This window comes from Spermophilus citellus (genome assembly GCF_964194105.1).
Source record: "Spermophilus citellus genome assembly, chromosome: 15".
NCBI classification, from domain to species: Eukaryota; Metazoa; Chordata; class Mammalia; order Rodentia; family Sciuridae; genus Spermophilus; species Spermophilus citellus.
In genome coordinates this window covers 19,464,038-19,486,450 of record NC_138195.1, presented here as the reverse complement: position 1 = coordinate 19,486,450, position 22,413 = coordinate 19,464,038, and the positions used below count along the sequence as shown (strand labels likewise).

The following is a 22,413-nucleotide window of genomic DNA, read 5'->3' as shown; positions in this document are numbered from 1 at the left end:
CTGAAATCAATGAAATCTAAATAAAAGAAACACGATTGACAGACCCTTAGCCATGCTAAAGAAGAGCAGGAGACAAAGAACCCAAATTACTAGCATACGTGATGAAAAAGGCAATATCACAATAGACACTACAGAAATACAGAAAATAATTAGAAATTATTTTGGAACCTTATACTCTAATAAAATAGAAGACAGTGAAGGTATTGATAAATTCCTAAAGTCATATGACCTACCCAGATTGAGTCAGGAAGATATACACAACTTAAACAGACCAATATCAAGTGAAGAAATAGAAAAAGCCATCAAAAGATTATCAATGAAGAAAAGCCAGACGGATATACAACAGAGTATTACAAGACCTTTAAAGAAGAACTAATACCAATACTCTTCAATCTATTTCAGAAAATAGAAAAAGAGGGAGTACTTCCAAATTCATTCTACGAGGCCAATATCACCCTGATTCCAAAACCAAACAAAGACACTTCAAAGAAAAAAAAAAAAAAACTTCAGACCAATATCTTTAATGAACACAGATGCAAAAATCCTCAATAAAAGGGTGTTAGAAGAATTACATGAAGGACTCTTTGTAAAATGTGGGCACATAACACATACACACACCCATGAAGCTGAAGCCCAAACACAATGTAATACTTGTAAAGAAACAGAAATTACAAACATAATCTATAATATTGTACACTCAGTTTTCAAATTTCAAGCAAAGAAGCATTCAGTAAATTAAGCAGATCAGATCAAAAATGACAGAGCAGCCACCTCAAGAAATTTCCATTGGCCTAATTTGGGAAAATGTGTGCTACTGCCTCATCTCCATCACCACCACCACCACATGAAACAAGCAGAAGGAAAAAAAATGAGAGAAGAAATCAATGAAATTGAAAACAGGGAAACAGAGAACACAAACAAATGATCTCTGAAAATATATATATTTTGATCTCTGAAAATATAAATAAAATAAGCCAGCCTAATCAAGAAATAGACATTGACACAAATTATTAATGGAAAAATGACAGATGGGTCATTACTGCTGATCCAAAGTACATTTAAAGTATGATAAAGGAATACTATGAACTATTCTATAGCCACAAATTTGATAACTAAGATGAAATGGACTAATTCTGTGAAAGAAACACTCTACCAAAGTTCTCCCAAAGAGAAATAGGTAATCTAAATAGACCAATATCTATGAAAGAAAACCAATCAATAATCTGGATAGACCTATGTCTATTAAAGAAATTGACTCAACAGGTTATCAATCTTCTAAAACAGCACCAGACCCAAAGAGTTTCGTGGTGAAATCAATCAAATATTTAAGGGAAAAAAATGGTATCAGTTCTCCACAAGCTTATCCAGAACAACTACAAACACTTTCTAATTCATTTTAAGAGGTAGCATTACCCTAATATCAAAACTGCATAAAAATATGACAAGGAAGGAAAATTACAGACCAACACTTCCCCTGAACACAGATTTTAAAATCTGGACAAAATATTTGCATATCAAGTTCAACAATGTATAAAAGAATTATTCAACATAACCCTCCAAGTGTGTAGGGCTGATTCTAAAAATTATTTGATACGGCCTACCACATGAACAGGCTTAAGAAAAATCATGATAACATCAATGGATGCAGAAAAAAATCTGACAAAAATCTAAAACTCATTCTTGATAAAAACTCTCAACTCAATAATACACATCTAAAAACCAATCAATTAACCCCCAAACTCTACAGTTAACATGATACTTAACAGTGAAAACCTGTATGATTTCCCTCTAGGATAAAGAATAAGGCAAAGATATCTTCTCACCACTCTAATCCAATATCATGCTGGAAGTTCTAAATGTTTCAGTCTTTTGTAGCCTCTTATTTCTCTTTTTTTTTTTTTTTCTGTGTGTGTGTGTGTGGGGGGGGGTGCTGGGGATTGAACACAGGGCCTTGTGTTGGCAAGGCAAGCACTGTACCAACTAAGCTATATCCCCAGCCCCCTTCTATCTTCTCTTGAGAAATAAGAGACAATCTGAAGTATTCTATTTCAGATGGTCTTTATCAGTAGAATTTTGGTTGATATGTTAAACTTTTAGAAGATAGGAACTATTTCTTGAACTGATTACCTTTATTTCATCTCACCATCTTGCTAATGTTCCTGCAGTATCAGACTGGGAGGCAAGAAATAAAACTTTTTTGTTTACAAATGACATGACTATGTGGGAATTCCTAAAGAATCCTTAAAAAACAAAATCATAAAAACCCTCCTACTAATTGATAAAGCTACTTCATTAATTGTCGCAGTCTGGCTGGGCACAAATCACCGAGCCGCCACAAAGCCTTGTAGGTTCAAACAGCAACTCTTTATTTCCCAACTCTCACTGGCACTGCACACACACTACACGGGAACACACACCTTCCACTGGGCTCCGGGTGCCCAATCTCCCCAAACCCCCTCAAGAACTGCAGGGGAACTCCAAAGTAGAGGGCGCCTGAGGCAGATTCCAGGAGCCACCCTATTCCTGGAGCAGGGTCCATATACAACTCAATCAATCCAGCATCACAGAAATTATATACAGCTTAACTCAAATCATCATCTCAATGGTTCGCTGGCTTCACCTTTCAACCATTCCCTCTGGCAATATGCCAGGCATCATTCTGACTGGCTGTGGCTCTCAACAATTAATTGATAAAACTACTGTTGAGTTAACACTTCTGATACTGCTATACATCTAATCTGGAGCTGAACAATTAAATAAATGGAAGGCTTATGGTCAGAGGAAGGTTCCTCCCTGTTGGAAAAAGTTTATCAGTCAATAAAGGGAGTTTGCCAGCATATATACAGTACTGAGTTGAAGACAGTTAAGAATTTGTGATGCTCAAATCAACATAATAGATGATTGCATCTATTATATTACAGAAATATTTATATAATTCTAAATATAATTTTGTGTATATCTTTACATCTGCATTTACACAGAAGGACAGGTATTTCACTCACACACACACACACACACACACACACACACCCCTACATTATTTTTTAAAATTTTTTGTTGTAGATGAACATGATAACTTTATTTTATTTATTTATTGTTATGTGGTGCTGAGGATCAAACCCAGTGACTCATGTGTGCTATGCAAGTATTCTGCCACTGAGCTACAATCCCAGCCCACATCTCTATTTCTTTCATTTTTCTCAGCTCTAGTTGCTGAGAGTGACTAAAAGGAATAACACTTCAGTAGCAAGGAGCGCACCTAGCACCCAGGTCTTGGTTTCTAACACCATTCTCCAGTGAAAAGAAACAGGACTCTCTGGAGAAAAGAATAATTCTAGGACTGGGATAGAAAATACATACAATGAGCTGAGAGTATCTTGTAGTGACAAAAAATAAGGAAGTGCTCAAAAATAAACAAAAAACACCCACCCTGAGTTACGTGTATTAAAAGCATACAGGAGCCAAATCAAATAAAGCAACAAAATAAAGAAGCATTGAATTACAACTCAAAATATAAAATAAATATCCACACATTCATACTGGCATAAATGAACAGATTACACTGGAGAAAAGAAAAATCACCTGTCGCGAGCAGCTCCGAAGCTAGAGCGGGCCTTGGTCTCGGAGGTCAACCGCAGGCGGGTCCCCGGCCGTGTCCTACCCGGACCAGAATCCCGGCGACGCGAACACACCACACCGACTCACGGAGATGTCTTTCCAATGCTTCGTTTATTCTCACAGCAGTCCACACAGCAGCAGCGGAGCAGAGACCGGACGGACCAATCAGGCGGCTGGTGTCAGTGCCTAACCTGAGAGGTGCTGCCTGTCCTCCGTGCCTTATATTTATACTAAGCCTAACTTGTTTACATCTTATTGGGGTTTTTCCTTTACATCATTTGTTTTTCACTACCTTATCCATACTTAACACACTTCGCACTCATCACTATCTTATCCACACTGCGCACTTGTAACACATTTGCCTAGAGTTAATATTATCTATATCTAACACGCTGTATACTTGTCCCAACATGTTTTTACAACAGAGAAACATGTTTGCCTGAAGCACATTTGCTATAGCTAACGTCAAAGCATTTTTACTTAAAGCACATTTTACCTAAAGTACCTTAATACCTAATACTAATACCTAATACTTATTAACTAATATTCACTCCACACACTATAGTAACTTAATATCTAATGCTTATTGGCTGATATTCACTCCATATAACATCTAATACTAACATTCACTCCATACATCACCCATACTGAAGAATTTAAAATAATTTATATTTAGAATATAAATTATAGATTTTTTAAGTGTAAGCAATGCAGCCACTTCCTCCAAATAAAACAGTACAGAAAGAAGAAAACAAGTAACTCTAAAGTGGAAAAATGTGACAAACATTTTCTGAACCAAGGGAAGAAGGTCAACATCAACAGTCATAAATTATATTAATAGTATGTGGTCTTGATACAATGTAATGAAATGCTACTTTATCTCTGTGATCTTCCTTCCAAAAACTTGTAACTCCAAGCTAAAAATGAGAAAACTGTCATACAAATTTCAATAAAGGGACATCCTACAAAATACCTAAACAGTACTCCATGAAACTGTCAAGATCATCAAAAAGAAGGAATGTCTAAGAAACATAGCTAAGAAATCCTAAGGAGGCAAGATAACTATTGTGATAGCTAAGTATGATATCTTGGATGGAATACTGTAACACAAAAAGGACCTTAGATAAAGACCAGAAAACTGAAAAAGAAAGGAAGCTGAAAACATGGTGAGCTTCAATTAATAACAATGTATCTTTTTATAACAATGAGGGTCTCCCTCCATTTCCATGTGATTTCCCTTTTTTTTCTCCCTTTCCCTCCCGCCTCATGTCTCTGTTTAATGCCAATCTTTTCTTCCTGCTCATCCTCCCTGTTCTGTTCTTAGTTGCTCTCATTATATCAAGGAAGACATTTGGTATTTGTTTTTTAGGGATTGGCTAGCTTCACTAAGCATAATCTGCTCTAGTGCCATCCATTTCCCTGCAAATTCCGTGATTTTGTCATTTTTTAGTGCTGCGTAATACTCCATGGTGTATAAATGCCACATTTTTTTTATCCATTCATCTATTGAAGGGCATCTGGGTTGATTCCACAGTCTAGCAATTGTGTATTGTTACGAGGGGAATGGGATAACAAACATGGAGGGAAATGAATTACAGTAGATGGGGTAGAGAGAGAAGATGGGAGGGGAGGGGAGGGGGGATAGTAGAGGATAGGAAAAGTAGCAGAATACAATAGTCACTATTATGGCAGTATGTAAAAATGTGATGTGTAACCGATGTGATTCTGCAATCTGTATTTGGGAAAAAATGGGAGTTCATAACCCAACTGATTCTAATTTATGAAATATGATTTGTCATGAGCTTTGTAAAGTTGTGAACATCCAATAAAAAAAAAAAACAATGTATCACAAATGTTTGCTAATTTGAGATATTGAAAACAGGAGAACCTGAGTGGGAGATAAAAGTGAACTCTAATATGATCTCAATTTCTTTATAAATATGTAATTCCTAAAACCAAAACCTGTTTAAAAAGAAAAAAAAGGAATAGTGATTGAAATGATTATAAAACAATGAAAAAAAACCCCTCTGTGATACTGAGAAAGTTATTTGGCTATTATTAGAGGTGACTATTAACCAATTCTCAGAATAAAGGGTTGGTATATTGAAGGGCAATAAACAAGTAAGCATTTATCTAATCTTGTTAGGAAGCACTAGCTGACAAAGGAAAATATTTAAACAAAAACAAAAAACAAGGAAGACTAATAGATGCAGAAAAACCCAGTTAGATAAAGCACTATTTTGCAATCCCAAATGAAATAACTGATTCAGACACAGTTAAACAACAAATGCTAAAAATATCAGGTAAAAGCTGCTGGAAAATGGAACATTCAGAGGCAACCAAAATTTCACCTCATTGACCTATAGCTAATTGCAAAGCACAGGAGTGTGGGCAACCCATCTTTATATTGAATAGATATGAGGAATATTACTTAACTAAATGATCACAAGACAACCTGATGCCTGTATTATGTGTTAATATAACCTACATAAGAGCACCAAAACTAAAAATCCTAAACATAATCCAGCTTTTAAACCCCACCTATTTTTAGGAAACACATTGCCTAAAGGTACAATTTAAAAAATCATAAGAAAATAATCAGACAAATCTAAAATGTGGGAACATTCTTAAGACAGTTGGCTGGTCTCTTCAAGAAGCCAATGTCATGAGGGGAAGAGCAGAGGTGTGAACAACTAATTTGCATTATTAATAGTGACTAAAGCAACAATAATCAAATACAATGTATAAACTTTGAATGAATCATAGTTGGAGAAAACCAGTTACAATTTGACCTTCTGCAAGGAAAAAGGAGGAACAGGAAGGCAGAATGGAACCCTCCTGTGATAGTATCTTTTCCCCACCTCCTAAGAATATCAATACACACTATCCACAAGTGAAAATACCTTCACAAGAAGCAAAGAAACCAGGTGAAACATCACCATTCCCATTTGTAGCACAAACTGACCTATTGGAGGAACAATTGAAAAATCTTGAATGTAGACTATACTGTTTTTAAAAATTCCTCCTTAAGTAGGACTTATGTAGGAGAATGGATTTATTTTTAGTAGATGCTAGCAAACTGTAGCATTTATAGGTCAAGTGCTGCCAAAAAAATAAAAAAATAAAATTATCTGCTATACAAGTGCTCAATGTAGTGTTATTTCAATTTGTACATACGTATGAACATTCTTAATAAATTGGGAGTATCACAGAAAATAAAGTCATGTAAAAACATGGTGTGATGATCAAGTATAACAGCAGATTCTATGGACAGGTGTAACACAGAAACAGATTAATCTTAAATCAGTCTCCTATAATACATATACTGCAGGAACATTATTAGCAAGATAGTGAGATGAAATAAGGGTAATCAGTTCAAGAAAAAATTCCTATCTTCTAAAAGTTTAACTTATCAACCAAAACTCTACTGATAAAGACCATCTGAAATAGAATACTTCAGATTGTCTCTTATTTCTCAAGAGAAGATAGAAGAGGGCTGGGGATATAGCTCAATTAGTCCAGTGCTTGCCTTGCAAACACAAGGCCTTGGGTTCAATCTCCAGCAAAACACACACACACACACACACACACACACACACACACACACACACAAAAAAAAAAAAAGAAAAGAAAAGAAAAGAAATAAGAGGCTACAAAAGAAATACTATTTTTCCTCTTCATATATAATGGTTGAGTGTGATAGAAAATTGGTAATTTTGAAATTTAAGAAATATGAGAATGGGTTGAAAAATCAAGGACATGAATTAACTCATAAAGACAGTAAATACATTTACATACACATAAGATGACAGTAATAGTACATCAAATCAAAACTAATAACATTTTATGTATCTAATGGGATTCTATAGAATTAAATTCTCTCTAGTCCCTTACAGTACTAGTTTAGCTGTATTGCAGAGATACACTGCTATACAGCACAACCATTAGTCCAGCTCCAAAGCTGACTCTCCCATTTAATAACTCAAGAGGTTATTCTGGGATTTCTCTGTGGAACAATTTTTAAAATTTTGCTCAACATGACTTCTCAATACCCCCTTTACAATGCTTAGGATTCTGTTGCCTTTTAACTGTAATGATGGCATGCCAACAAATGTGTCAGCTCCTTTTTATTTGTGATTGTCGAGATCTCACTAATAGACATGAAAATGTTAGCCTACATTTATTTCTTCTGAACTTTGCAAAAATATCCAGATAATTTTTTTCTGCCATTTTTCCTCCCTTTTCTATTCTTAATCCTATTTTCTTTGTTTCCAATAATTTCTATAATGTGTAAAAAGCAGTATAAAAACATCTTACCTGGAGGAAAAATTAAAACCACATACACTAGAATTTTAAATAGGTAATCTTATGACATAAATCTTCATCAGGCTAACAAATTACTTTCCTTATGATGGTGAAATGGGTAATTCAGATCAACTTTCTTCCTGAAGCATCTAGAAAAACTGGATACCACCTTCCCAAACCCCCAGGAAAGACTAGGAAAACCAAACTAAAAAATCTATTTGAAAGAATCAGAGTGATAACAAAGTAGTAAAAAAAAAAAAAAAAAAAAAAAAAAAAAGTATGGAGACCAAAATATGAGAAAGTAAGGAAATCTTCAGGGGTAAGCCTGACATCTGGGACCATTCCTCCTCCCACTCCAACTCCCCATGGGCATCTGGCATAAAAGGTAGTGGATAAGATGAATCTAAACCTTCAGCAGATTCTTTAAGGCTAGAACTTGTTAAATATTACAGTTAAGAATCCAACAAAGTGTAGGGGTGGGGAAATGGGCTGGTAATACTTCTGGCTTTATGTTGGGACTCCAAAGGGTTATAGCCTAGAAATAAAGAAGACATAAAATAGACCAGCCTTTCCATACTCCAAGGCCTAGTTTTGAAACATCTTAGTCTGACTGGATTAATATTATCCAGTATCACTAGTTCTATTAGCTAGTTTCTGCCCAGTATAAACAAAAATTCTCTCTGGAAGGAGATAGCATCATTCTAAAACCTTAAATTATCTAATTTTTCTCATGCAATGTCTTAACAAAAAACATCCAAGTAATGAGTTAGGGACATATAAGTGACACAAAAACCTACAGAAAAAGTGCAGATAATAAAGTTATCCAACAAACAAGCTTAATATATTCAAAGAAAGTTTTTATTTTAAATTGAGAATCTTGAGAGAATGGTCTCCTACAAAACTCTCAACTTCAAAATTTCAAATCTTATTTCATTCAATAATCCTTACATTAATCTCATTGATTCTTTAGAAATTCTCAGCTATTCCAAAACTTCCTTACTGCCCTTAAGTCCAAACCCACCCTAAAAGAATATTTTACCTATTAAAATAAGAAAAATCAGTCATCCACAGCAGTGTCCTCTAATCTGATTTCTCTGTTTGTTCCCTAAAGGGATCATACCCCATTAAGTTGTTAAGAGAGTAAAATATTTTAGGAAGCCACATCTCAAATCAGAAGTTTTCAAATATTTTACACCATGACCCATTACATATACACCTCTGTGTTATCTGTCTATAAGTACACTCACACATATGAGCTGCAATAATCAAGACTGTGGCTTGCATAAAGACAAAAATCAAGAGTCCAGAAATAAACACATTTTTTTCCCCACAAGAATGACAAGACAACTGAGTAAGAGTAGTATTTTCAATAATTAGTGCCAGGATAACTGCATGTACACATGCAAAAGACTGAAATGTACATCTTCCTCATACACACACAAACACACACAAACTCAAAATGGACCACAGACTTAACTGTAAGAATGAAAACTATAAAACTCTTAGAAGAAAACAGGAGGAGTTGTCATGACCATGAGTTAGATAATGGTTTCTTATAATAATGTACCAAAAGCATAATCAACAAAGATTAGATAAAATAACTAGATCAAAATAGATAAATTCAATTTGGTTAAAAACTTTTATGCTGTAACACTGCCATTGAAAAATTAAACAGACAACCCCTAAAATAGGGAAAACACAAATCATACATCTGATAAAGGACTTTAATGTTTAATATATTAAGAATTTTTATAACATAATAGAAAAATAACCCAATTTTTTTAGGTGGGAAAAGGATCTGAATAAATATTTTTCTCAAGAAGATATTCAAATGGCCAAAAAACATGAGAAGATACTCAACATCATTAACTATCAAGGAAATGCAAATTAATACCACTCAAGATAGACAATAACAAGCTTAAGTAGGCTGGGAGCAATTAGAACCTCTGTACCCTGGGAGAAAAAGAAAATGGTATAGCCACTGTGAAAACAGCTTGGTAGTTCCTCAAAAGAAATGAAAATATACAACTCACAAAAACTTGTGCACCAATGCTCATCACAGCATATAATTTTTTGGCTAATTATAGATAGCCAAAAAGTCAAAACACCACAAATGTCCATCAACTGAAGAGTGGATAAACAAAATATGGTTTATCTGTACAACAGAACATTTTTAGACCATAAAAAGAAATGAAATGGAACCCAGTGGTGCCACCTGTAATCCCAGTGGCTCAGGAGGCTAAGGCAGGAGGGATCCTTAAGTTCAAAGCCAGCCTCAGCAACTTAGTGAGGCCCTGTCTCAAAAAAAAAAAAAAAAAAAAAAAAAAAAAAAAATTGCTATGCTATATGATTAACGAATCTTGAAAGTATTATGCCAAGTGAAATAAGCCAGTCACAAAAGACTACATACTATTACATAAATCCACTTGAATAACATATCCAGAATAGGCAAATCTAAAGAGAAGTACATAAGTGGATACTTGCAGGGGGTGGTCAGGGTAAGGGAGGAATGAAGTGTGATTGCTAACTTGAGTATGAAGTTTCTTTCTGAAGTGAAAAACATATTCACAAATTAGACTGTGATGATGACTACATGAATACAGTACTTAAAAAAAACTCTCTATACTTCAAATGGGTGAACTGTAATAATATGTGAATTATACCATAGTCTGGTATTTCCTATTTCATTTAAAAGTATAACACAAGTTGTGATCTCCTAAATTCATTCTACGACACACCGAGTCATGAATAGCAATTTGAAAACCATTGCCACAGAATCCTATAACACTAGAATGATACCTACAATCTCCTAATCCATCATACCTCACATCCCTGCTAACCTCAGTTATCAGGAAAGGTCCAACTCTCCCTGGTCATTTATTAATCCCTGAATTCCCCACCTCCATATTGCTGGGTACATCCTTCATTTTACCCAATTCCTTATCCCCCTTAACTCCTTTACTTGGCCTTCTGGAATTCCTAAGTTGTAACAAGCAAATTTAACTAGTATGTGAATTATATCACAGTCTGGTATTTTCTATTTCATTTAAAAGTATAACACAAGTTATAAACTTATCATTCCTTATTACCATCCATCCCTCCCTTAAGTTCTCCCTCCATTCATAGAGGACTTTGGCAACTAGTTCACAGTACATATCCTCACTCCCTTCACCACTTGCTAACTTAACCATTCACATAGACTGACCCTTCTTATACCCTACCCTCAACCTTTTTTGTGCTAGGGACCAAACCCAGGGCCTTGCATGGGCTAGAAAAGAGCACTCTACCACTGAGTTACATCCCAGCTCCCCTGTCTTCAATTCGCTGGTCTCATGACATCCACAGATGTGTCCCTTAATTTCCACTTCAACAGCCCACACCCAAGTTCATCTGGGCATTAGCAATGACAGTAACCGTTATCCTTATGAAATCTCTTCCAAGCATCATCAATTCTAATCACGACACTCAATCCTTCAGGTTCACTTAACTCTCTAAACCCCTCAATAATTTAAATTTTCTAATACCTCCAATGCTATCACTTCCATAGGACATGGCCTCACTTTATCTTATGATTTTTTTTTAAAGAGAGAGTGAGAGAGAGAGAGAAAATTTTTAATATTTATTTTTTAGTTCTCGGCGGACACAACATCTTTGTTGGTATGTGGTTCTGAGGATCGAACCCGGGCCGCACGCATGCCAGCGAGCGCGCTATCGCTTGAGCCACATCCCCAGCCCAATCTTATGATTTTTTTTAGCACTATTCACAGTAGATTTCATGATTCATCATCACTCTTCTAAGTACTCTAAAAAGTTTTCCCTTGACCTTTTCTCTTGACCCCATTTCCTTCTCTTAACTGGCCCAGTATGATGGTTTCTTTTTGTGTGTCAACTAGGCTAGGTTATAGTACTCAATCATTAAATCAAACACAAATCTAGGTATTGTGATTTTTGTCATTGTGGTAATATTTACAATCAGTTGATTTTTAAGTATAGAAGATTATGACTCGAAATGTGGGCAGGTCTCATTTAATCAGCTGAAAAACTGTTAAAAGTAAAAACAGGTTTCCCTGAAAAAGATGAAATTGCTTCACAAGACTACAATATTTGCTCCTATCTAAAAAGTTTCTTGCCTGCTTTACAGATTTCAGATTTGTCAATCCTCACACCAGCAAATTCCTTGCAATCTCAGCTGGTTTATCTATCTGTCCATCTATCTATATGTCCTGCTGGTTTAGACTGATAAACCTAGCAAAACCTCACTTTAATGCTGGGGAACAATATCACAAGATCAGAATGACAGATACCACTTTAAATTCAAGATTTCAAACCTCAAAAGAACAATCAATACTTCTTGTCAACTGCTTCAAACTCTGAACACTCTCATCCCTGTCTGTCCATATGAATCGTCTGCTTCACTGACAAAACATAAACCACTAGAGATGAAAACTATGAATATAAACCCTCATCTTCCAAACACCAAACTTCCTTGGAAGAGTACACATTGTCTCCTTTCCCTCCTGCATTCCCTCCTTTTAATAAAAAAATCTCTCTTTTCTAACAAGGACCACACTCTCTACCTATGCTCTGCATTCCCTATCCTACACAATTTCATTCTTACTGTCTCACTTTCCAGACCCCACATTTTCCTTTACCTACCAACCCATTGTTTTGTTCTACTTGTTTTATCTTGAAAAAGCTATCTACATCCACTGTCAGCTTTGTTCTTTTCTCACTCTTCAAAAGAAGTTTTCATTGTTGTTTTTTTTTATATAAACAAACCAACTTCAATTTGGCCCCTTTCTTCCCATTTTAATAAAACTGTTCCATCAAGTTTATCAACAACTTCCCACATAATCTCTCTGAGCATGTGTCCTAGACTATAAAATGGAAATATAATGGTGCCTAGGGTCATTATGGGATGTTTAAACCACATATGTAAAGCACTACAACACTACCTGAAATATGATTAGCACTGATTAAGTATTAGTTATTATATAATTTGGATATTTGAGATCCTTGCTTTCCTTGGGTTCTATTTTTTTGTTTATAGCTTACTCAACAATGTGTGGGTCCTTGAGTAGCAAACTGCTTCAGCTTTTTTGTGGGGACAGGGAGAGGTGGAAAGATACAGAAAATAAACTATATCCTCTCCATTAAACAATAAATCTCTATGATTCATTCAAGTATCGTCAATCAACTATCATAAAACTTCAAAAATATAAGCTACCTCAAAACAAAGAACCAAATCATACTCCCTCCACTACTTCACCCTCCTCCATATTTTTCTATTTGCTGATTTTCGTCAAGATCATTTTCTAAGCACAACACCTTTCTATCTGCATTCATTCACTCCTCGTTTGGAACATTCTGAACTTCTAACCTCACTGTATGTACTGTAACAGCAGATTAACTTGTATTTCTGGAAACCATCTCTTGATGCTATGCATATAAAAAGTAGTCAAAAAATACTACTAGGTATTTAGAACTTATTATTAGTAGCTAATATGCTATTTGGAACTGAAAAATAGACTCAAATGAAAAGGTTAAGTTTACTGTAACATCATAAGTGCCTATAAAAAAATTCTTCTATTAAAAAAATCCTAATGGCAATTGAAGTCATGTAATTGAAATCAATCACAGCTGGGGACAGGTCAACTTGAAAGGATATGTGAAAACTCTTGTTGGTGATAGAAATGTTCTATATCTTGAAATACAATTTATACAAGTGTACACATACATTGGCAATCTTTTATTGGGCTCTACACGTATAATGTTTGTGCATCTTACTATATGCAAATTTTACCACAATAAAATGAAAAATTCAATGATCTCAACAGAAATAGCAGAGAATTGGCAAAGAAAGGGTCCAGACTAGAGGGTCTGATTCTAAAAATGTATATAAAATAAACAAAATACAATCCAGAAAACAAAAGTCTGAAAAAAAACTGAAAGAGAATTCACCCTACCAGAAAGTACAACATAAACTACGATAATTAAAGCAGGATGGCTTGGTTCCTAAATGGGCAGGTAGGTCAAAAAAATAGAAATGGTCCCAAACACACAGGGAAAGTCAGTAATGATCAAGCATTTCAAATCAGTAAGACAAAGATGGGTTACTAAATAATGTTGACACAACTGGGTGATCATCTGGAGAAAAAAATCAAGGTTGAACCCATGTGTAATATCTTATCCTATAAAGGCAAACAGCAACTTGAGAAACAATATTTCAAAAAAAAATAGCATGGAGCTGTTTTTAGTATTAAAAATAAGTCCAAAAAGTCTAAGAAAATGAGCAATAAAGCAATAGAAAAATAAGCAAGATTAAGGACAGTTAACAAGACAGAAAATGCAAACATCCCTTAAAAGATGTTTAATCTCAGTTATAATGACAACAATTAAAGAAACAGGCTTTCCTTACTAGGTGCTGGTGGAATGGAAGCTGAACAACCTCTAAGGGCTACACGTTGGCAATACACATCAAAATTGTAAATGCACATACACTGACCTGGCAATCCACCTCTGGAGATGTATCCTATACGTTTCTATACATGTGTGAAATGATATATATGCAAGGAGACTGATTAAATAACCTAAGTGTACACTTAAGTGAACATAAAAAAGAAGCTAGTTAATTCAATGGTACACATGTATAATGGTGTTTAGAACTAAATGTTTATGTTCCCCTAAAGGTGCATGTTGAAGCCACTTGAAGGTGAGACTTTCAGGAAGTAATAAGATTTAGATGAGGTCATGAGAGTGGGGCTCCCATGATGAGATTAGTGTCCTTATAAGAAGAGTTCTTCCTGGGGTTCTCCCTGGAGTTCTTCCCTGGCTATGTGAGAATACAGGGAAGAAGGCAGATAACTGCCCTTATTGGACAGGGCTCTCTGTTCTTAAACTGTGAGAAATGCATTTCTGTTGCTTGAGCCACCCTGTCCATGGTGTTCTGTTATACAGCTCAAACAGATTAAGACAAATGGAATATCATAAAGCTGTTTGCACAAAGTATGCAACAACTTAGATAAAGGAGTCAGTAAAGAGTAATGGGCCAGTGCGCACATGCGTGCACATTACAGTACCTCATCAGTAAGAGAAAGTCCAGGAATAAAAATAAAAAATAAGTCTAGTACAAACATATTTGGCAGTGAAAACAGACAAGAATTGGCAAAAGGCTTTATAATTTTTATTCACCCCACTTATTATGTTATTTATGCTTTCAATACAGATTTGTTAATATGTTTGATTACAGGATGCCACCAACTCCTATCAGAGATTTTGGATAATATGGTGGATTCACTACATCATTTTTCCATAATTCCAAAGAGAAACTGGTACAGTGAGAGGAATGAGAAGCTGTGCTCCTTTTGTGTACAATATGTCAAAACGCATTCTACTGTAAAATTAATTAATTAATTTTAAAAAAAGAGAGCCAAAGAGAAACTAATTCTAAAAGACATATAGACAAGGATTTCGCACAAGGGATTATACACTTGTCTGTATTTACTTGTGCATACAAAAACCATCTTTGGAAGGATTCATCGGAAATTTATCACCATTTCCAGAGGGAGAAACTAGGCGGCTGCACAGAATGAAAAAAGAGACTCTCTACTATACACCTTTTTAAATCTTGGGAATTTTGAATCAAAGTGAATGCAGTAGACAGTCAAAAGTTTAAATGAACTTTTAAATTCTCAGTAGAATCAGAGAAAACCCGACATTTCAATTTTTGTTTGTTTTGACTGCAAAGTGACTCCTTCTCAAGTCACAGCTTTCATTCATCTCACTGTTGGTTGACCCAAATGGTACCTGGGAGTCAGAGTTAAACTCTGTGGTGAATCCAGGGAATGGTGAGTTTTTATTCCATTAACAGCTTTTAGCAAATAGCAACTTCCCCCAAGTTTTGAAGCCTCCAGCTAAGCAAAGAAAGTGTGGCTGTTTTTCCATTCTAATATCCTCAAAAATAGGTGGGTGACAGGCTACATATAGCTTCTTAGCAGCAGAAAGCAGTGAAACCCATACTTCTCATACTGGAGAAAGACTTAAGTGCTCCCAGAACAGATCTCGCTTTAAGTTTTCAGAGGCTTGATTTAAAAGTTTGAGGACTACAGTTAGTATCCTAGTAACATATTCTCTACTATATGCTGTTCATACTTTTACTTGTTTTAATACCCTGTTGTATTCCAAAATGAACTTGAGGCCATTATACACTTTGCCTCTTCTTATGATTTGGTCTTTGACTCATCTGTACCACAATCTCAACCACAACCAGAAATTAGAGAAGACATCTTGCTTTCTGTAATTTATCAAGTATTTGCTTTCTGTAATTTATCAAGTATTTTTAAGGGCAGGCAAGAAATGCTAAGGTTTGGAAGTTCCCCAGTGGCAAAAGAAATTCTTAACAAAATAACTAACATTCGCTCTGTGTTAGAACATAATGAATGCATTTATAATCTTTTCTCCTATCAAATTATACTCATATCCCTAAAGGTAGAGATTGATTTCAACATCAGTGTAGAAGCCAGGCTCCCACATTACTTACTACCTGGAGTGGCCCAGAGTGATTTCTCAATAAACAACGCCTGTTTAAAATCAGTGTCATTTCATAGTTGGTGTCCTCAAGAAGAAACAAGAAATGTTATGTTCCATTACCACACATAAAAAGAGAGACTCTGGAAAGTGCTTAATGAACTGCTGTACCTACCAAATTTATGACAAGTCTGAAATCTTCAGAGTCAAAGATTCCAATAACATTAAAATTTAAAACGCATGACAGCATTCAACTTTCTTCAGATATGTTACATGATAAAGCTATCCCCAGGTCCTGGATTCCCAGTCCTTTAAATATCTGTCAAAATAAACCTAGGAACGCTTAGGTAATTCTCTGCTATGGGAAAGGCTAGGAAATAATGAAACAACATTGTATCAGAGAATGTGGCAAGCACTTTCCAACTTTATTTATTTTTTTTTTTTTGGAACAGTTTCAAATTTTAAGACAGAAAGGATTAGTGTACACAAGTAATCTTAATCAATTCAGATTTGATGAGATAATCAAATTTTAATCCCCCCATACAGAGGGAAGCAACTGGTATGTTCAGAAGAATTTGTGTATCAAAATGATTTTTAATTTACTTGTCATTTTGCAATTGTTCAAAGTTAAAAATAATAAGTGAAAACAAAAACTAAACTTTCTTGAATGCTTATATTACCAATCAGGCACTTTACATTCAGTACCTGATTTAAATCTCACAGTCCTATGAGTTTATGTACTATTATTGTTCTCATTTGACAGATAATAAAGCAGGCCCAAATGTTACATAATCTTAACTTGCTTATATCACATAAAGTGAAGTCTGGGCTGGTTTTGACTTTCTATAAAACCTGCATATTTTAAATAAATCTGACATACTACTAAAGGGGTTGCAGGACATAGAGATATCTGCTGTATTTGTGACATAACCCACCACCTTGAAAAAGAATGTCAGCTAATGTTTTCCAAAAGGCCTACGAACACACACACACACACACACACACACACACACACACACACTCTCTCTCTCTCACTCACACACACATATTCATATATTCTCCCTCCCTCCCTCCCTCCCCCTCCCCCTCCCCCTCCTCCTCTCTCTCTCTCAAAATCGGTTTCAATGGAATTTGGCCTGCCCAGAGATTTGAAGTAGACTTCTGTTTGGGAAAAGATCTCTCATACATCTTTTAAAAAAATATAAGTTCACTGTTTAGATACACCTTAAGTTCCATCCTCAATCATAAGCTTCTTGGGGCTAATGAAATCTTCATTTTCCCAACTTCCACAAAGTTTCTGAGAACATCAAGTCTTGTCAAAAGGCATTATGCTGCAGGATAAATAAAACCTACCATTAAAAAATATAATTTAAGGTGAAGCTTTTTATTTTATAAATCTGTATATTAAAGAAGGAAATTAATAATTTTCCCTGCTTCTGAAATTTCAAGGGTAATTTTGCTTGCTGTTTTGTGTTTTGCAGTGCTAAGAACCCAGGATGTCATATATGCTAGTTAGGCATTCCACCACTTAGTAATATTCCTGTTCCCTTATTTGCTACTTTTTACTGGAGATACTGATGAATACCCAAGAAGGTCCCTTTCTGTAAATTTTCTGAAGAACAACCTATCTGGGGAACAATCCTTCTATAAAAAAGTTTTGACAGTTTGTTTACAGTTCTAAAACCAAGAAGGTTAAACAACTTGCCCAGTGTTCCAGAGCTTGTTCATGGCAAAATCCAAGAGTAAACCTAGGTCTGACTACTGGACTGCTTTAGTTCCAACTACGGAATGACAAGATGACTCTTAACCTGGAGTGCTCTACCAGAGAGCTACAGTCCTTTTTATTATTATTATGATTTATTTTGCAATAGGCTAAATTGACAAGGATAGCCTTGAACTTGCCATCCCATCCTCCTGCCTCAGCCTTCCAAATAGCTGGTATTACAGATGTGCATCTGGTATGCTAAAACCACTCTTATTTCAATACTCCTGTTGCCTTTTAGATAATAAATTTTCTTTAATCAAAACAAAATTTCTGAACTCAAAGATAACTTGTATTAGAGTAAGAATGCAACGCTTCTAAATGTTCAGGTAAAGAGTTCATGACTAAGACAATATGCATCACAAATCACTGAAATAATCAAATGATTCATATCTAAAGCTACATGTTATAATGACTTCCTTGAGCTACATGAATCAGAAAGGCTTCTACCATACCATTGACCTGACCTCTAGAGAACTGGCATCTTCACGTTAGACATTGTTTTATTCTTCTACACGAACTTAAAGCATCTCAACCATGTAGATGACTCAAATATGTCAAAACTCAATCCACTGGTAAAGCAAATCAACAACAAGCAGGTCCAACAACCTCATAATCATCACTAGTATATTTTGTGACTTGTTATTGAATAGTGAATTAATTTTTTTCACTAAGCATCAGTATCCTCAGAGTCATTTCCATAATATCAGGCATGGAGCAAATAGTTAAGATTCTAATATTATACATTTTGGTACAATTTATTCTTATGCTAATTTCCTTTCCAAGTGGCATTTCCCTCTGGATCTAAAGGGGTCTGAAGGATATAGTTCCCTATTTGCCAAGACACTTAAAGAGAGACCTTTTCAAATTCATTAAAAGAATTCTGTTCATATATTTATGAACAGGATCAGTACTCTATCTTCCTTTAAAACATAATTTAGACTGAAATATGGAGTAAGTCCTAACGGTTATGGGATTTCTTCTTGGGTTGATGAAAACATTTTGTAATTGGTGATGATCAATACACAACTCTGTAAATACAATAAAAACCACTGAAATGAATGGTGAATTTTACGGTATGTGAAATAAATCTCAATAATTCTGTTATTTTTTTAAAAACAGCATTCAGAAAACAATAGTTTGCATAACCAGTGAGCTACTGCCTAAGGATTTTTTATCAGTAACACTTACTGAAATCTAACATACTAGTAAATCAATGAAAGTATGGTGTCAAGATTTCCAGCCCATACTTTAAAAATAAAATTATCATTTTCTTATTTCTTCATTTCCACCTTACATCAAATAAGTTCATCTTGAATACATTAACATCCAAAACAAATGCTGAAACATATTAAGCATAGGTGGAAATGCACTATAACTTGAATAAACTGATATTATTTTGAGTTTCAGGTCATATGCTTTGCCAATAATATAAGTTAAAACTTAATTTCTAATAAGTATTTCTGAAATGTTATTAGAATAAAGCAATAAGTGTTTCTAAAATATTAGAAATTAAATGCTTCTAATAAAATATAAAATTCTTCTGTTCTAATTTTCTAGTTAAAAACACCCAAAAAACTTTCCAGTAATATTATTTCCAATAATATTCGCAAAGGGATTAATGCAATCATTTAGATTCCTAAGCCAATACCTCTATGTGTATGTTGAGTATCATTTATCTATAAATGCTTGGACCAGAAGTGTTTCAGATTGGGGGGGGGGGGTATTTGGGATTTTCCGATTAGGACACTCAACTGTAACTGTATGTATACACATCCCAACCTACCTTACTTTATTAATCATATTAATAATATTCAGTTGGGTGAACACACCAGTAATCCCAGGTACTCAGAAAGCTGAGGAAGGAATCACAAGTTCAAGGCCATGTTTGGGATCTTAGCAAGACCCTGTCTCAAAACAAAATGAAAAATAAAAAAGACCAGGGAAATAGCTCAGTGATAGAGTACTACAAATACTACAAAACAAACTATTTAGGCAAGATTTTATTTTAGGATAGCGAACAGCCTTGAAGGGATAGGAAAAAATAAAAGACACTGAAGTGATTCAAACCCCTATTGTCCTAAGAGATAATGTATGGTATTAACTGTTGACAGTTTGTATGAAACTTCCACAACTTTTTAAAGGCTTGATTTTAAATATTATCAATTATAAAGAGCTTTTCACAAACATCCAACTCTCTTTGAGCATTTATTATATCCCTGGCTAGGTGGTGGAGAAAGAGACATAAGACAAACCTGCCCTCAAGGAAGACCCACTTTGATTGCTCGCTTTTGTCTGGCACTCACTAAAAATAAACATATTCACTTATAGTACCCAACTTCCTAGGTTTAACGTTAGTCACAATAGGGAATGTAGGGCAACCATTATAAATGTCTGGAAAACAATAAAATTAAAAAATAAAAGCTGTTGTACGTTTTGACCAAACATAACTATGCTTACAAACCTAAAATTACACTTGAAATTCCACATACACTGCTAAAAATAAATAAAACCAGTAAAATGACCCAAAGTATAACTGTCCCTTCCTTAACATACATCCCTTATAAAACTGTCTCATTTAAAGGTATATCTATTATATTTCATTCAAAGTATTCTCTTCCATTCGAGGATATTTCCCTTTACCTTCGGACCGCTCCATCTGTAAACCGTATGAACAGTTGCTGAATGAATGAATGAAATAAACAGATGTTCTAATTGTCACGGAGGTATTTGCTGGATACTTATCTCAAAACACAAAGGGCTGACAGACTAAAATTCTACTGGTAAGATCACTGAATTTCAGTGGTAAAAATAGTAACCAATGGACTTTGTCTGATACCATGTAGTCAACATGTTATTAAATTCACGATAAAGATCCGATGGGAACTTTGGGAAATGAAAATGCAAAGTATGTGTCACAGTACTTTAAAATGGATTTGGTTCGGCCATCTCTGGGTAGAAAACTCAAGTTCCAAGACAAAGAGATGATAGGGTGGGGTGAAAAAGTCAAAAGGTCAACACCAAGTGACCCTCAAGATAAATGCGCGCAGACCACCGAAGCTCAGGGCGAGCCTGATAACACACCTCCCGCCCCAGCCACCGGCCGGGTTCTCTTGCAGACCAGTGCTGGAGCCCACCCAAACCTTTTTTCGGCATTGCTGCCTGCATTCGCCCAGGACGTTAGCACAAAGAAACCACCGAGAAACAAAACACGGTCCCGTGGGTGCCGGGCGGGAATGGGGGCCCGGAGACCCCAGCGCTCTCCCGGTTCCCCACCCCCCGAGGAAGCAGCCAGGGCGCGGCGGGCCGCGAAGGCGCCTCTGTCCCGACCTTCGCCGAAGTGTTTCAGAACTTGCCATCCACCCCCCCCCCCCGCTCCATTTTCTCCTCCAGACGTGGAATCGGGACCTGCGCGAGGAGGGCGCGCGAGGACCGGCGGGCGGAGCTCTGGGCGGCAGGCCGGGCGGGTGGCCCGGGTCCCGCGGGCCCACGCCCCCTCTGCTGGCTCCCGCCTCCCGGGCAGCTATTGTTCCCGCGCCGCCCCCGCCCGCCGCGCACTCGCGCCCCCACTCCCGAGAGGGGGTCACGACTGAGAAGGCGGCGGCGGCGGCACAATAACATAAACACCAGGGGGCCTCCGGGCACTCCGGCCCTGCGGAACCCGCCGCACTTACCCCGCAGCGCAGCAAAACGCAATAGTAAAGACCCCAGAAAGGACGGACACTGTCCGGGCGTTCGCTGCGGCCGTTACCCAGCGCTGCTCGCGGCTCCGCTCTCCGGGCCGCGTCGTCCGGCCTTGGCCGCTCCGCTGAGTAACAGGGACGCGAGCCGTCACTGCGCACGCCCGCGTCATCGCGCAGAGCCCCACCCCCGCGCCTCTGAGCGGCCCGGGGGGCGGGGCAGCCCCAGGGCCCGGATTGCGGGGGCGGGGCCCGTAGCTAGTGGGCGTGGCTACACTAGCGGATCAGAAGGAGTTGGCGGAGTTCGCTTGGAGCCTGAGCTGCTGGGAGAGCCTGCCCGAGAGGCTGGTTAGGGGCGGGCCGGGAGCGGGAGGGGCGGGCCCGGAGCTGGCACGTGGCGGCGTGTGCCCCAGACAACGCATCTGGCTCCAGGCGGTCTACTAGTCACAGCCTAATCCTCCAGGGCGCCTGGCAGCAGGGTTTGAGGGTGAGGTGACTTAGGCCAAACCCGCCCGGTGAGCA

At 36.8% G+C, this 22,413-nt stretch overlaps 1 protein-coding gene across 4 annotated transcripts in view; it reads right to left on the bottom strand.

Moving 5' to 3' along the window:
- The window catches only part of MAPK8 (mitogen-activated protein kinase 8), a 132,473-nt gene extending 110,395 nt beyond the window's left edge, over window positions 1-22,078 (bottom strand). For all 4 annotated transcript variants that reach the window (XM_081267488.1, XM_081267489.1, XM_081267487.1 and 1 more), the window contains exon 1: window positions 21,886-22,078. The gene's annotated coding sequence lies outside the window, so the exon portion shown is untranslated. The remainder of the gene's footprint in view (window positions 1-21,885) is intronic.
- Between the last annotated feature and the right edge of the window lie 335 nt (window positions 22,079-22,413).